The following is a 17,940-nucleotide window of genomic DNA, read 5'->3' on the forward strand; positions in this document are numbered from 1 at the left end:
CATAATAATCATTCCAAAAAAATACAAGTGTTATACATCGGCTTAAAGATGCTTTGTCAGATTTCAAAAAGGCTTTACGGCGAAAGCATACATTGCGATTATCTGAGGACAGCGCCCCGCTTACAAAAGCATACAAACATTTTACAACCAAGTAAAGGAATTACAAAAGTCAGAAATAGCGATAAAATTAATCACTTACCTTTGAAGATCTTCATATGGTTGCAGTCACAAGAGTCCCAGCTACACAATAAATGTTTGTTTTGTTCGATAAAGTCCCTCTTTATAACCCAAAAACTCTGTAACAGGCAGTTTACTTTGGGCACGCTTCTCATCCAGACGTCGAAATATTGGCCCCAAGCCATAAGAAGTAAGATATTACTGCATGGTCGGAATCTAGAAGCACAAGCATTTCACTACACTTGCATTAACATCTGCTAACCATGTGTATGTGAGAAATAAAATTAGATTTGATTTTGATTTCACATCTGAAGGAAACCTTGCACCATCCCTAAGTTGTCTCCTGACCCCTCCTGTCTCAACCTCCAGTATTTATGCTGCAGTAGTTTATGTGTTGGGGGGCTAGGGTCAGTTTGGTATATCTGGAGTACTTCTCCTGTCCTATTCGGTGTCCTGTGTGAATTTAAGTGTGCTCTCTCTAATTGTCTCTTTCTCTCTTTCTTTCTCTCTCTCTCTGAGGACCTGAGCCCTAGGACCATGCCTCAGGACTACCTGACATGATGACTCCTTGCTGTCCCCAGTCCACCTGGCCGTGCTGCTGCTCCAGTTTCAACTGTTCTGCCTTATTATTATTGGAACATGCTAGTCATTTATGAACATTTGAACATCTTGGCAATGTTCTGTTATAATCTCCACCCGGCCCAGCCAGAAGAGGACTGGCCACCCCACATAGCCTGGTTCCTCTCTAGGTTTCTTCCTAGGTTTTGGCCTTTCTAGGGAGTTTTTCCTAGCCACCGTGCTTCTACACCTGCATTGCTTGCTGTTTGGGGTTTTAGGCTGGGTTTCTGTACAGCACTTTGAGATATCAGCTGATGTACGAAGGGCTATATAAATTGATTTGATTTTGATATGAAGCAGGGTGGTGCGGGGATGTTTTTCAGCTGCAAGGGGGAAGATGAATGGATCCAAGTACAGAGAGATGTATGTAGTTGGTTTTGTAGTACTGTCCTTGAGTTGTTCTTGTCTAATTATGTTCTGTATTATGTATTATTCTGTACTTTTGCAACAGCTAATGGGGATCTTAATAAAATACCAAATACCAAATCTTTGATGAAAACCTGCTCGAGTACTCAGGACCTCAGACTGGAGTGAAGGTTCACCTTCCAACAGGACAAGGACTCTAAGCACACAGCCAAGACAATGCAGAAGTGGCTTCAGGGCAAGTCTCTGAATGTCCTAGAGTGGCCCAGCCAGAGCCCGGGCCTGGAGAGACCTGAAAATAGCTGTGTAGCGACACGCCCCATCAACCTGACAGAGTTTGAGAGGATCTGCAGAGAAGAATGGGGGAAACTCCCCAAATACAAGTGTTGTAGTGTCATATGTAGCCTAGTGGTTAGAGCGTTGGACTAGTAACCGGAAGGTTGCGAGTTCAAACCCCCGAGCTGACAAGGTACAAATTTGTCGTTCAGCCCCTGAACAGGCAGTTAATCCACTGTTCCCAGGCCGTCATTGAAAATAAGAATGTGTTCTTAACTGACTTTAAAGGTCAAATATATATATTTTTTAAATACCCAAGAAGACTTTAGGCTGTAATCGCTGCTGCCTTTCACTTTAACTTGAGTAAAATGCTACTTGAGTAAAATTCTAAAAGTATTTGGTTTTAAATGTACTTAAGTATCAAAAGTAAAAGTATAAATCATTTAAAATGTATTGTATTAAGCAAGGCCAACAAGTAATCTAACAATTCCACAACTACAACCTTATACACACAAGTGTAAAGGAATTAATAAGAATATGTACGTAAAATATATGGATGAGCGATGGCCGAACAGGATTGGCAAGATGCAGCAGATGGTATAGAGTACAGTATACACATATGAGATGAGTAATGTAGGGTATGTAAACATTATATAAAGTGGCATTATATAAAGTGGCTAGTGATGCATTTATTACATTCATTTTTTTATTGATAAAGTGGCTAGAGATGAGTCAGTATGTTGGCAGCAGCCACTCAATGTTAGTGATGGCTGTTTAACAATCTGATGGCCTTGAGAAGCTGTTTTTCAGTCTCTCGGTCCCCGCTTTGATGCACCTGTACTGACCTCGCCTTCTGGATGATAGCGGGGTGAACAGGCAGTGGCTCGGTTGGTTGTTGTTCTTGATGATCTTTTTGGTCTTCCTGTGACATCGGGTGCTGTAGGTGTCCTGGAGGGCAGGTAGTTTACCCCCGGTGATGCATTGTGCAGACCTCACTACCCTCTGGAGAGCCTTAAGGTTGTGGGCGGAGCAGTTGCCGTACCAGGTGGTGATACGGCCCGACAGGATGCTCTCTATTGTGCATCTGTAAAAGTTTGTGAGTGTTTTTGGTGACAAGCCAAATTTCTTCAGCCTCCTGACGTTGAAGAGGCGCTGCTGCGCCTTCTTCACCACGCTGTCTGTGTGGGTGGACAATTTCAGTTTGTCCGTGATGTGTATGCCGAGGAACTTAAAACTTTCTACCTTCTCCAATACTGTCCCTTCGATGTGGAAAGGGGGCTGCTCCCTCTGCTGTTTCTTTAAGTCCACGAGCATCTCCTTTGTTTTGTTGACATTGAGTGTGAGTTTATTTTCCTGACACCACTCCGAGGGCCCTCACCTCCTCTCTGTAGGCCGTCTCATCGTTGTTGGTAATCAAGCCTACCACTGTAGTGTCGTCTGCAAACTTGATGATGGAGTTGGAGGCGTGCATGGCCACGCAGTCATGGGTGAACAGGGAGTACAGGAGAGGGCTGAGAACGCACCCTTGTGGGGCCCCAGTGTTGAGGATCAGCGGGGTGGAGATGTTGTTTCCTACCCTCACCACCTGGGGGGCGGCCCGTCAGGAAGTCCAGGACCCAGTTGCACAGGGCGGGGTCGAGACCCTGGGTCTCGAGCTTAATGACGATTTGGAGGGTACTATGGTGTTAAATGCTTAGCTGTAGTCGATGAACTGCATTCTTACATAGGTATTCCTCTTGTCCAGATGGGTTAGGGCAGTGAGCGGTGTGATTGCGTCGTCTGTGGACCTATTGGGTTAGTAAGCAAATTGGAATGGGTCTAGGGTGTCAGGTAGGGTGGAGGTGATATGGTCCTTGACTAGTCTCTTAAAGCACTTCATGATGACGGAAGTGAGTGCTACGGGGCAATAGTCATTTAACTCAGTTACCTTAGCTTTCTTGGGAACAGGAACAATGGCGGCCCTCTTCAAGCATGTGGGAACAACAGACTGGGATAAGGATTGATTGAATATGTCCGTAACACTACCAGCCAGCTGGTCTGCGCAGGCTCTGAGGACGTGGCTAGGGATGCCGTCTGGGCCGGCAGCCTTGCGAGGGTTAACACGTTTAAATGTTTTACTCACGTTGGCTGCAGTGAAGGAGAGCCCGCAGGTTTTGGTAGCGGGCCTTGTCAGTGGCACTGTATTGTCCTCAAAGTGAGCAAAGAAGTTGTTTAATTTGTCTGGGAGCAAGACTTCGTGGTCTGCAACAGGGCTGGTTTTCTTTTTGTAGTCTGGGATTGACTGTAGACCATGCCACATACCTCTCGTGTCTGAGCCGTTGAATTGTGACTCTACTTTGTCTCTATACTGACGCTTAGCTTGTTTGATTGCCTTGCGGAGGGAAGAGCTACACGGACTCTAAGCACACAGCCAAGACAATGCAGAAGTGGCTTCAGGGCAAGTCTCTGAATGTCCTAGAGTGGCCCAGCCAGAGCCCGGGCCTGGAGAGACCTGAAAATAGCTGTGTAGCGACACGCCCCATCAACCTGACAGAGTTTGAGAGGATCTGCAGAGAAGAATGGGGGAAACTCCCCAAATACAAGTGTTGTAGTGTCATATGTAGCCTAGTGGTTAGAGCGTTGGACTAGTAACCGGAAGGTTGCGAGTTCAAACCCCCGAGCTGACAAGGTACAAATTTGTCGTTCAGCCCCTGAACAGGCAGTTAATCCACTGTTCCCAGGCCGTCATTGAAAATAAGAATGTGTTCTTAACTGACTTTAAAGGTCAAATATATTTTTTTTTTAAATACCCAAGAAGACTTTAGGCTGTAATCGCTGCTGCCTTTCACTTTAACTTGAGTAAAATGCTACTTGAGTAAAATTCTAAAAGTATTTGGTTTTAAATGTACTTAAGTATCAAAAGTAAAAGTATAAATCATTTAAAATGTATTGTATTAAGCAAGGCCAACAAGTAATCTAACAATTCCACAACTACAACCTTATACACACAAGTGTAAAGGAATTAATAAGAATATGTACGTAAAATATATGGATGAGCGATGGCCGAACAGGATTGGCAAGATGCAGCAGATGGTATAGAGTACAGTATACACATATGAGATGAGTAATGTAGGGTATGTAAACATTATATAAAGTGGCATTATATAAAGTGGCTAGTGATGCATTTATTACATTCATTTTTTTATTGATAAAGTGGCTAGAGATGAGTCAGTATGTTGGCAGCAGCCACTCAATGTTAGTGATGGCTGTTTAACAATCTGATGGCCTTGAGAAGCTGTTTTTCAGTCTCTCGGTCCCCGCTTTGATGCACCTGTACTGACCTCGCCTTCTGGATGATAGCGGGGTGAACAGGCAGTGGCTCGGTTGGTTGTTGTTCTTGATGATCTTTTTGGTCTTCCTGTGACATCGGGTGCTGTAGGTGTCCTGGAGGGCAGGTAGTTTACCCCCGGTGATGCATTGTGCAGACCTCACTACCCTCTGGAGAGCCTTAAGGTTGTGGGCGGAGCAGTTGCCGTACCAGGTGGTGATACGGCCCGACAGGATGCTCTCTATTGTGCATCTGTAAAAGTTTGTGAGTGTTTTTGGTGACAAGCCAAATTTCTTCAGCCTCCTGACGTTGAAGAGGCGCTGCTGCGCCTTCTTCACCACGCTGTCTGTGTGGGTGGACAATTTCAGTTTGTCCGTGATGTGTATGCCGAGGAACTTAAAACTTTCTACCTTCTCCAATACTGTCCCTTCGATGTGGAAAGGGGCTGCTCCCTCTGCTGTTTCTTTAAGTCCACGAGCATCTCCTTTGTTTTGTTGACATTGAGTGTGAGTTTATTTTCCTGACACCACTCCGAGGGCCCTCACCTCCTCTCTGTAGGCCGTCTCATCGTTGTTGGTAATCAAGCCTACCACTGTAGTGTCGTCTGCAAACTTGATGATGGAGTTGGAGGCGTGCATGGCCACGCAGTCATGGGTGAACAGGGAGTACAGGAGAGGGCTGAGAACGCACCCTTGTGGGGCCCCAGTGTTGAGGATCAGCGGGGTGGAGATGTTGTTTCCTACCCTCACCACCTGGGGCGGCCCGTCAGGAAGTCCAGGACCCAGTTGCACAGGGCGGGTCGAGACCCTGGGTCTCGAGCTTAATGACGATTTGGAGGGTACTATGGTGTTAAATGCTTAGCTGTAGTCGATGAACTGCATTCTTACATAGGTATTCCTCTTGTCCAGATGGGTTAGGGCAGTGAGCGGTGTGATTGCGTCGTCTGTGGACCTATTGGGTAAGTAAGCAAATTGGAATGGGTCTAGGGTGTCAGGTAGGGTGGAGGTGATATGGTCCTTGACTAGTCTCTTAAAGCACTTCATGATGACGGAAGTGAGTGCTACGGGGCAATAGTCATTTAACTCAGTTACCTTAGCTTTCTTGGGAACAGGAACAATGGCGGCCCTCTTCAAGCATGTGGGAACAACAGACTGGGATAAGGATTGATTGAATATGTCCGTAACACTACCAGCCAGCTGGTCTGCGCAGGCTCTGAGGACGTGGCTAGGGATGCCGTCTGGGCCGGCAGCCTTGCGAGGGTTAACACGTTTAAATGTTTTACTCACGTTGGCTGCAGTGAAGGAGAGCCCGCAGGTTTTGGTAGCGGGCCTTGTCAGTGGCACTGTATTGTCCTCAAAGTGAGCAAAGAAGTTGTTTAATTTGTCTGGGAGCAAGACTTCGTGGTCTGCAACAGGGCTGGTTTTCTTTTTGTAGTCTGTGATTGACTGTAGACCATGCCACATACCTCTCGTGTCTGAGCCGTTGAATTGTGACTCTACTTTGTCTCTATACTGACGCTTAGCTTGTTTGATTGCCTTGCGGAGGGAAGAGCTACACTGTTTGTATTCGGTCATGTTTACGGTCGCCTTGCCCTGATTAAAAGCAGTGGTTCGGGCTTTCAGTTTTGCACGAATGCTGCCATCAATCAATGGTTTCTGGTTGCGCAAGGTTTTAATATTCGCTGTGGGTACAACATCACTGATACACTTGCTAATAAACTCGCTCACCGAATCAGCGTATTCATCAATGTTATTGTCCGACGCTATGCGGAACATATCCTAGTCCACGTGATCAAAGCAATTTTGAAGCATGGAATCCGATTGGGCGGACAAGCGTTAAACAGACCTGAGCACGGGCGTTTCCTGTTTTAGTTTCTGTCTATAGGCTGGGAGCAACAAAATGCAGTCGTGGTCAGATTTTCCCGAAAAATGCTTGGTGCTTGGTATTCAGGCCAAAGTGTTAAATTTTGGTTTGTAGTTTTGGTGCCTTTTGGCAAACTCCAAGCGGGCTGTCATGTGCCTTTTACTGAGCAGTGGCTTCCACTACCATATAGGCCTGATTGGTGGAGTGCTGCAGATGGTTGTCCTTCTGGAAAGTTCTCCCATCTCCACAGAAGAATTCTGGAGCTCTGTCAGAGTCCTCCCTGACCAAGGCCCTCCTCCCCGATCGCTCAGTTTGGCTGGGCGGCCAGCTCTAGGAAGAGTCTTTGTGGTTCCAAAATTATTTCATTTAAGAATGATGGAGGCCACTGTATTCTTGGGGATCTTCAATGCTGTAGACATTTTTAAGTACCATTCCCCAGATCTGTGCCTCGACACAAACCTGTCTCGCGGCTCTATAGACAATTCCTTCGACCTCATAGCTTGGTTTTTGCACAGATATGCACTGCCAACTGTCCAACCTTATATAGACAGGTGTGTGCCTTTCTAAACCCTGTCCAATCAACAGGTGGACTCTAATCAAGTTTGTAGATTGATGAGGGGAAAAAAATATTCTGGATAAGGCTTTAACGTGACAGTGTCATTGTTCTATCTGTGGTTAAACGATCAGAGGTACAGATGGCTGCACATATGTGACTCATTTCAGGAAACAATGTGTATGTCGCGCGTCACTACTTCACAGGAAACCTATTTGAACGTAAACTTTTTTTTAAATCAAAATGCGTTATTTTGGGCAGAAATGCCTTCTGGAACATATTAACTTTCATGTGCCTTAATAACAAACTTGTATGCCATCTGTAAATACAAATAAAATTGTTAAAGTACGAGCCTAGTTGGTTTAGTTACAGAAAAAGCAAGGAACCTTCCCTTTAGTCATGATTGGCTGAGATAATGAAGGCGCTGGAAATAACGAGAGAGCCACATGGACTCGGAGGTGTTCGCGGTGGCACTAAGGGAAGGGGTTATACTTCTTTGTCTTCCACCACACTACATCCATGTCCTGCAGCCACTGGACATGGCATACTTTGGCCTTTTAAAGGCTGAGTTCTCCAAGGTAGCTGGAGCCCTCAGCCATTTTGTCCACTCCTACATGGTAAGCAAACTACCCGTATAAGTGCTGCAAGGACATGCACTACAGTGGGTATAGAAAGTCACCACCCCCTTTCAAAATGTTCACCTTTTGCTGCTTTACAGCCTGGAATGAAAACCCATCAAATTGGACTTTGTCCAGCTTTATTTATACACAGTAACCCACAACATCCACACACTTTCTAGTAGGCTTAAATTGAAGATATGGCAAAAAAAAGTGGCAATATCATCCGCTATTATTCTCAGCAATTTTTCATCTAAGTTGTCAGATACCGCTGGCTTGTGATTGTTGATAGAGAACAATATTTTGTTCACCTCTTCCACACTCACGGAATTCAACATTTGGCAATATCAGTAGGCTTTGTAATGAATTCAATGATTCAATGAATGATGGGGCTGAGTTGACCTTTTCTGGAAAAATGTAATTTAAGGTCCTCCAAGCATTTTACTAACATTCCTTGTCATTTATCTTTGCCTCATAGTGTAGTTTCTTCTTCTTTTTATTCAGTTTAGTCACATGATTTCTCAATTTGCAGTACGTTTGCAGCCAGACTTATTACCATTGCTTTTCCTCGTCCCCATAAACATTAACATTTTTCAATACCTCATCAATCCACGGGGATTTCACAGTTTTTACAGTCATTTTCTTAACCTCATATCTATAACGGTCACCCCAGCGTCAGTTTTTTATGCATTTTTTTTAAGGCACGCTGCCTGCTTTTATTTATAGGCTGTTTTTAACTTGTCTATTTCAAATTATTTTCTAACAAGTTTTATTTTCTATGAACAGTTTGAATTGAGGTGTGTTCTGCCTCATTAATTCACATAAAAGTAAGCCATTTGACTTTTGCGGACAATACATTTTTTGGCCATTACAAACTTTCCCAAGCACTTCCCCATTGTTTCCGCAGATCAAGTATGCAGACATTTGCGCATCTCCAGTTAGAACAGGACCTGCACAAAGTTTTTCACATTTTCCGGGCTGGTGCCCACTTCCACTTCATTGTTGTTTTCATTACTACATGATACTAACTTTGGACATGCGTGAGGTTCAATCAAAGTAAGTGCCTTATTACGTTATAATTGTTTCTGTATGTCTTTATATCGTTTCTACTGTAGCTCACTGTATGGAGCATAATATATTTGTGTGTATTCCTTATAATCGCGGACACGCAAGGTCTAATTACTAATTTCACAACCTTTATGGTGTTATACTCAATCGTGCTTATGTAGCTAGCTACATTCTTCTATTAGCTCTGTAAAACAATGCTAACTGCATCAGAGAAGTATTAGCTTGTTGTCTTTTGAAGCGACCCTGGCCTTAGGACCATGGTTTGTTTTCATTTGGCCTGTTTAGCATAGCCCTGTTCTGCCCTGCCCCCTTGTGGAGCATAACAGTTACTGTTTCTTACTGTTATATAACTCATGTGTGATTTTGTCAATGAAAATTATAATTTTTATAGCATTGTTATGTCACTTCTTTGTAATATTGTTTTATTGCTATATCCTGATGTTTTATTCTACTGACTATTAATTCATCTTTATTCTGTACTTTCAGAAACCACACACACACAAACAGTATTGAACATTATTTGCCAATATCATAACTCGAGCTGGACATCTTTGGAGCTGAAGAATGAGGACAGTTTTTGTATGCTAACGTACACTCCTTAACAGTTGTACTGGATGAAAACACAGCAAGAAAACACATAGGCCTATATGTATTTTATTGAAGTATTGGTTGAACAAAAACAACTTGTTTTACTAGAGGGAAAAAAACTGCAAGAAAAGACTGATAACTTGTGAATATGTATAACCCCCCACCCATAAAGGCATAGTATCATGGCAGATCACCGGTCAAGTCACCTGTCTAGTCAGTCAGTCTGTAATTGCTGCAGATGTGCTCAATAGTGCTTGGTCAGTTAGGAATCACCACTTTATTTTCAGAATGTGAAATGTCAGAATAATAGTGTAGAGAATGATTTCAGCTTTTATTTCTTTCACATTCCCAGTAAGTCATAAGTTTACATACACTCAATTAGTATTTGGTAGCATTGCCTTTAAATTGTTTAACTTGGGTCAAATGTTTCGGGTAGCCTTCCACAAGCTTCCCACAATAAGTTGGGTGAATTTTGGCCCATTCCTCCTGACAGAGCTGGTGTAACGGAGCCAGGTTTGTAGGCCTCCTTGCCCTCCTTACACCAGCTCTGAATTTTACAAACACTTCAAACTCAGTATGTGTCATGATGTTTTGATAAGCGTGCAATTCTCTCTCGGACAAGGTGGGGTTTATCAATATATTCACCTCAATTTACTTTAAAAAATGTGAAATGCTAATTAGGAACAGAGAAGCCCTCAGCAAGACTACTAATTTCCTGCAGGAAGCTTCTGTCTTTCATCTCTAGCTGACAAAGCTACCGTTCACCAGCGTGATTAAAGACCTTTGCCCAATCCATGATGAATCCATGTGCTGTATTGAGATTAAATGAATAGTGTTGGAACTTCTTCCATCCCCTTTCTGTCTTAGCTAGCCCCTGACTACACTTTAGCTAGTCAGTTAGCAGAGCAGTAGTTCAATTTTATTTTTTTCTTATCACTTAAGCTTAGATAATTGTTTGTGCAGTATGTCTACTTTGATATCTATTTCAGACTTTATGGCATTTTTCAAGGATGAGCATTAAAAGGGGACAAGTCTGGCCATGTGGAGAAGTGCAGCTATAGTGCGGGGAAATTCACCGGTTTGGTCAAGGCCAGCATGAGGTTTAAAGTTTGTCCTGTGTCGGTGAGTATAGCTATTAAGTTAAGTTTGGGCATCTTAGCAATACAATGGGATCTATACTGCTGTCAACATTCTACAGGGAAAGGGCCACTTAATCAATTATATAATCATGAACTAGATTACCCCAGATACCAGACTTGATATTAATAATATGAGTAATAACTCAGTTCTAGAATGTTGTCATTGATGAGAATAAATCAAAAAATCTATTAACATTCAGAATGGACTTTGTAATAGACATCCTGTCTCTAATGTAGTTTCATGAAACAAACCTTCAAAGACACAGTCTTGATTTATAGGATCCTTCCCACTATATTATTGATATGTCAAGTGATAAAATCCCAAGTTATCAATTAAAAGTGTATGGAAAAACGCAGCCTCCAAAGCAAATGGAAACATTTGCCATAACTGCAGGAAAAGAGAAATGGAGTGTCTTGCCCTTTTCATTATGGAGTTTGGTGCCATCTGTAGTTTATAGACTGTGTTGCCGCTTTAATTACGGTTTGTTTTGATGTATGTTAGAAATCAAACAGTAAATGTTATTTAATGTGCCGGATAAATAACAAATGAGATGGTCTAGAAAGTCTTTATGAAATGTGCAGTATGTTGTGAATATTTGATATCATATCAGTGCTGTGACTTGAAGCTGACAAGCGCTTCCTCTCACGAAAGAGTTCAAATCAATGTGCCAACCACAAGCAGTTGGCACTTGTTTTAGCAGTCTGATCAATTTCTCCCACTACTTCTCAACCTAGTTTCAAAAGAAAACGGAGGCAGGCCTGCCAGTGTATATAGAACTTGGAGCTTTGATCTTGATTGCTTCCTTTTTATATTTGAAACTCCTCCCTTAATCATATGATGCTGCTCTGGTTGGGGATGTGGGGTGCAAAATGAAAATATCTAAACGTTTTGAGGAGGTTTTTGCCAACAATGAGACTTGCAGGTTAGCATTTTTCGTCATGAATCTTGTTCTGAAAGCAGCTCACAATGTTAAATCTCTATAAAAATGTAAGACCTTACTTTATGGATAGAATAGAATAAACCCTTTGAATATAATACATTAAAAATAAAATAGCTTTTTTTTTCAGAGAAGGAACTTCAGAAAGTATTCATACCCCTTGACTTATTCCACATTTTTTGTTGTGTTACAGCCTGAATTCAAAATTGATTCAACAAAAAAATTTTTTAACCCATCTACACACAATACCCCATAATGGCAAAGTGAAAACATGTTTTTGGAATTATTTGCAAATGTATTGAAAATTAAATACAGAAATACCTCATTTACATAAGTATTCACACCCCTGAGTCAAAACATGTTAGAATCACCTTTTGAGAGCAATTACAGTTGTAAATGTCTCTAAAAGCTTTGCACAACTGGGTTGTACAGTATTTGCACATTATTCTTAAAAAAATAATTCAAACTCTGTCAAGTAGTTGATCATTGCTAGACAGCCATTTTCAAGTCTTGTCATAGGTTTTCAAGCCGGTTTAAGTCAAAACTGTGACTACAGTAGGCCACACAGGAACATTTAATGTCGTCTTGGTAAGCAACTCCAGTGCCGATAACAAGCATAACCATAACATGATGCAGCCACAACCATGCTTGAAAATATGAAGAGTGATACTCAGTGATGTTGGATTTGCCACAAATGTAACGCTTTGTATTCAGGACATAAAGTTAAGTTCTTTGCCACATTATTTTGCAGTTTTACTTTAGTGACTTATTGCAAACAGGATGCATGTTTTGGAATATTTTAATTGTGTACAGGCTTCCTTCTTTTCAATAATTTAGGTTAGTATTTGTCACGTTCTGACCTTAGTTCTTTTGTTATGTCTTTGTTTTAGTATGGTCAGGGCGTGAGTTGGGTGGGTTGTCTATGTTCCTTTTTTCCATGTTGTGTTTTGTGTTTGGCCTGGTATGGTATGGTTCTCAATCAGAGGCAGGTGTCGTTAGTTGTCTCTGATTGAGAATCATACTTAGGTAGCCTTTCCCACCTGTGTGGGGGGTGATTGTTTCCTGTTTTGTTGTTTGTGTCACCATTCAGGACTGTTTCGGTTTTCGTTTCCATTCACTTTGTTATTTTTGTATTGAGTCGTGTTCAGTTATTATTAAAGTATCATGGACACTTACAACGCTGCGTATTGGTCCCATCCTTGCTACTCCTCCTGAGATGAAGAGGAGGAAAGCCGTTACAGTATTGTGGATTAACTACAATGTTGTTGCTCCATCCTCTCCTATCACAGCTATTGAAATCTTTAAAAACTTCTTAGGGATCAAATCCCTTTAGCAGGATCGATTTATTTAAGTATTAAACTTTCATGAAATCACACATGCAATACACCAAATTAAAGCTACACTTGTTGTTAATCCAGCCAACGTGTCAGATTTCAAAAAGGCTTTGCGGCGAAAGCAAACCAAGCTATTATCTGAGGACAGCACCCCATCAAACAAAGACAGATAATCATAATTCAACCAACCAGGCGCGACACGAAACTCAGAAATAAAGATATAATTCATGCCTTACCTTTGACGAGCTTCTTCTGTTGGCACTCCAATATATCCCATAAACATCACAAATGGTCCTTTTGTTCAATTAATTTGATCCAGAAAAACACTGGTTCCAACTCGCGCAAAATTACTTCAAAATATCTCATAAATTACCTTTGATCTTTGTCCAAACATTTCAAACAACTTTCCTAATACAACTTTAGGTATTTTTTAACGTAAATAATCCATACAATTTAAGACGGGATAAACTGTGTTCAATACCGGAGGAAAACAAAGTGGAGCGAGCTTTTCAGGTCACGCGCCTCTAACAAACAGTACATTTCACTCGACCCTCATTCTGGACAGCCCTACTTCTTCATTTCTCAAAGGAAAAACATCAACCAATTTCTAAAGACTGTTGACATCTAGTGGAAGCGATAGGAACTGCAAGAAACTGCCTTAGAATTCTAGATTCCCATTGAAAACTCATTGAAAAGAGAGTGACCTCAAAAAAAAAATTCCTGGGTGTTTTGTCCTCGGGGTTTCGCCTGCCAAATAAGTTCTGTTATACTCACAGACATCATTCAAATAGCTTTAGAAACTTCAGAGTGTTTTCTATCCAAATCTACTGGGCACCCTTTTCATCCGGACGTAAAAATACCGCCCCCTAGCCTTGACTGATTTAAAGTCACCGGGCTCCCAAGTGGCGCTGCGGTCTAAGGCACTGCATCTCAGTGCTAGATGTGTCACTACAGACCCTGGTTCGGTTCCAGGCTGTATCACAACCGGCACAATTGGCCCTGCGTGGTGCGAGTCCCTGGTTGTTGTGGTTGAATCTATGTTTGAAATTCACTGCTTGACTGAGGGGTCTTGCAGACAAAGTGCCTTCGGAAAGTATTCAGACCTCTTCACTTTTTCTAAATTTATCAAAAGTAGAAAACTGATCTTATTTACATAAGTATTCAGACCCTTTTCTTTTTTCTTCTTTTTGAATTTTAGCCCGTTTTCGTGGTATCCAATTGTTTAGTAGCTACTATCTTGTCACATCGCTACAACTCTTGTACGGGCTCGAGAGACGAAGGTTGAAAGTCATGCGTCCTATGATACACAACCCAACCAAGCCGCACTGCTTCTTAACACAGCGCGCATCCAACCCAGAAGCCAGCCGCACCAATGTGTCGGAGGAAACACTGTGCACCTGGCAACCTTGGTTAGCGCGCACTGTGCCCGGCCTTCCACAGGAGTCGCTGGTGCGTGATGAGACAAGGATATCCCTACCGGCCAACCCTTCCCTAACCCGGATGACGCTAGGCCAATTGTGCGTCGCCCCACCGACCTCCCGGTCGCGGCCGGTTACAACAGAGCCTGGTCGCAAACCCAGAGTCTCTGGTGGCATAGCTGGCGCTGCAGTACAGCGCCCTTAACCACTGCGCCACCCGGGAGGCCCCATCAGACCCTTTTCTATGAGACTCGAAATTAAGCTCAGGTGCATCCTGGTTCCATAGATGTTTCGATAAACTTGATTGGTGTCCTCCTGTGGTACATTCAATTGATTGGACATGATTTGGAAAGGCACAAAACTGTCTATTAAAAATGTCTGCAGCATTGAAGGTCCCGAAGAACATAGTGCTCCCCATCATTCTTAAATGGAAGAAGTTTGGAACCACCAAGACTATTCCTAGAGCTGGCCGCCCAGCCAAACTGAGCAATCGGGGGAGAAGTTCCTTGGTCAGGGAGGTGACCAAAACCCGATGGTCACTCTGACAGAGCTTTAAAGTTCCTCTCTAGAGATGGGAGAACCTTCCAGAAGGACAACCATCTCTGCAGCACTCCACCAATCAGACCTTTATGGTAGAGAGGCCAGACGGAAGCCACTCCTCGGTAAAAAGCACACGACATCCCTTTTGGAGTTTGCCAAAAGGCAACTAAAGACTTTCTGGTCTGATGAAACCAAGATTGAACTCTTTGGCCTGAATGCCAAGCGTCACGTCTGGATGAGACGTGGCACCATCCCTACGGTGAAGCATGGTGGTGGCAGCATCATGCTGTGGGGATGTTTTTCAGCGGCTGGGAGACTTAGTCAGGATCGAGGGAAAGGTGAACGGAGCAAAGTACAGAGAGAGCCTTGATGAAAACCTGCTCAACAGCGCTCAGGACCTCAGACTAGGTTGAAGATTCACCTACCAACAGGACAACAACCCTAAGCACACAGCCAAGACAACGCAGGAGTGGCTTAGGGACAAGTCTCTGAATGTCCTTCAGTGGCGCTTCCCATCCAAGCTGACAGAGCTTGAGAGTATCTGCAGAGAAGAATGGGAGAAACTAACCAAATACAGGTATGCCAAGCTTGTAGTGTCATACCCAAGAAGGCGTGAGGCTGTAATCACTGCCAAAGGGGCTTTAACAAAGTTCTGAGTAAAGAGTCTGAATACTTACGTTAATGCAATATTTCAGTTTTAAAATGTTAATAAATTAGCAACAAACAAAAAAAAGTCCTGTTTTTGCTTTTGTCATTATGGGGTATTGTGTGTAGATTGGTAAGGGGGGAAAAAACGATTTAATCAATTTTAGAATAAGGTTGTAACGTAACAAAATGTGGAAAAAGTCAAGGGGTCTGAATACTTTCCGAATGCACTGTATACACACAAAAATATAAACGCAACATGTAAAAATATAAAGAATGTATTGATCCTTGAGAGCAGCGGGGTCCCACGTTGGCGGTTTGGTGTTGGATAAGTTCTAATCATCACAGTAGGAACAACATCCTCTATGCACTTCCTGATGAACCCAGTCACCGAGTCAGTGTATATGTCGATACTATTCTCAGAGGCGACCTGGAACATTTCACAGTCCGCATGATCAAAACAATTTTGAAGCATAGATTTCGATTGGTCAGATGAATGTTGAACAGTCCTTAACATGGGTACTTCCTGCTTAAGTTTCTGCCTGTAGGTGGGGAAGAGTGGAATGGAGGCATGATTTGATTTACCGAAAGAAGGGTGGGGGAGGGCTTTGTATCCGTCCCGGAAGGGAGAGTAGCAATGATCCAGAGTGTTTGTTGTGTGTGTAGCACTGGAGTGTAGCACAGGAGATTATATAATTTCGGTAGTGATTTCCTCACATTTTTTCCCCTTTTATTAATATCTTCATCAAATTGATTGGTCGGACAACATTTACATGTATATATTATTCACATAATCTTCTCTCGGATCAACTCTTTAGTGATTTGGATGGGAGGCCCCCAAACAGTAAACTCTCCTTCCAGACTCACATTAAGCATCTCCAATCCAAAATTATATCTAGAATCGGCTTCCTATTTCGCAACAAAGCATCCTTCACTTATGGTGCCAAACATACCCTCGTAAAACTGACTATCCTACCGATCCTTGAAATCGGTGATGTCATTTACAAATTAGCCTCCAACACTCTACTCAGAAAATTGGATGCAGTCTATCACAGTGCCATCCGTTTTGTATATACTACCCACCACTGCGACCTGTATGCTCTCGTGGGATGGCCCTCGCTTCATATTCGTTGCCAAACCCACTGGCTCCAGGTTATCTAGAAGTATTTTCTAGGTAAAGCCCCGCCTTATCTCAGCTCACTGGTCACCATAGCAGCACCCACCCGTAGCATGCGCTTTGGCCGCCTTTCCTTCCAGTTCTCTGCTGCCAATGACTGGAACGAATTGCAAAAATCACTGAAGCTAGAGACTCATACCTCTCTCACTAACTTTAAGCATCAGTTGTCCGATCATTGCACCTGTACATAGCCCATCCAACTATCTCATCCCTATATTGTTTTTTTGCTCCTTTGCATCCCAGTATCTCTACTTGCACATTCATCTTCTGCACATCTATCAAATCAAATCAAATTTTATTTGTCACATACACATGGTTAGCAGATGTTAATGCGAGTGTAGCAAAATGCTTGTATAACTCCCGTGTTAATTGCAAATTGTAATTACTTCGCCACTACGGCCTATTTATTGCCTTACCTCCCTAATCTTACCTTATTTGCAAACACTGTATATAGATTTTTTCAATTGTGTTATTGACTGTACGTTTGTTTATTCCATGTGTAGCTCTGTGTTGTTGTTTGTGTCGCACTGCTTTGCTTTATCTTGGCCAGGTCGCAGTTGTAAATGAGAACTTGTTCTCAACTGGCCTACCTGGTTAAATAAAGGTGAAATAAAAAAAGTTAAACCAATAAAATGTAAATAATATACAATTACTTGAACTCTGAGGTACGAGTTTCCGACATGATGTAAACTAGTTATCACAGCCACAAAGTCAAAATTGGCTATCGATAAATGAATGACAACAACGTGCTTTTGGGTTTTTAATTTAAAAGTTAGGCATAGGGTTAGCAGTGTAGGTTAAGGTTCGTGTTAGGTTTAAAATCATATTTTAGAAGGGAGATTGTAGAACTGGGCGGGGTTTATGACTTTGTGTTCGTGGTAAGTGACGATCAGGCACAAGTCTGATACAAAGTGTTTTTTCTCAGTTGCCTCGTAGCTACTTTATATCAAGTATGCAAAATTTGACACTACTATTGACCTCCAAACAAAAACTACTCGCTTGGTGAGCCAAAAAAACGAACGATTTTGGGCCCAGTTATCCCTCTTGTGTATGCCGTCATTGTAAATAAGAAGTTGTTCTTAACTGACTTGCCTAGTTAAACAAAGGTTAAAAAACATGTTTTGCTTCGCCTTCTTCTCTGCAGTAACTATGGTGACCACTTAGGTCATTCTAAGGTGCGTCCCGTAGTCTTTATGACGTTAACGACCCTGTACAACGCTCTGAAAACCCCGGAGTGCTGTTACCATAGATACTGGCGGGGGAGGGTGGGGTTTAGAGGAAGCGGAAGTGGAAGTGTCAGCGCAGGCGGAAGTGGTACT

General features: G+C 42.5%; 1 long non-coding RNA gene across 1 annotated transcript; it reads left to right on the forward strand.

The window, feature by feature from the left end:
* The first annotated feature begins 8,448 nt into the window (after positions 1-8,448).
* Positions 8,449-12,685, forward strand: LOC135560206 (uncharacterized). Its single transcript, XR_010458782.1, has 2 exons — positions 8,449-8,830; positions 9,329-12,685. It is a non-coding gene; the product is annotated as an uncharacterized LOC135560206 (long non-coding RNA).
* Positions 12,686-17,940: the final 5,255 nt, after the last annotated feature.

Source organism: Oncorhynchus nerka, linkage group LG15 (genome assembly GCF_034236695.1).
Source record: "Oncorhynchus nerka isolate Pitt River linkage group LG15, Oner_Uvic_2.0, whole genome shotgun sequence".
NCBI classification, from domain to species: domain Eukaryota; kingdom Metazoa; phylum Chordata; class Actinopteri; order Salmoniformes; family Salmonidae; genus Oncorhynchus; species Oncorhynchus nerka.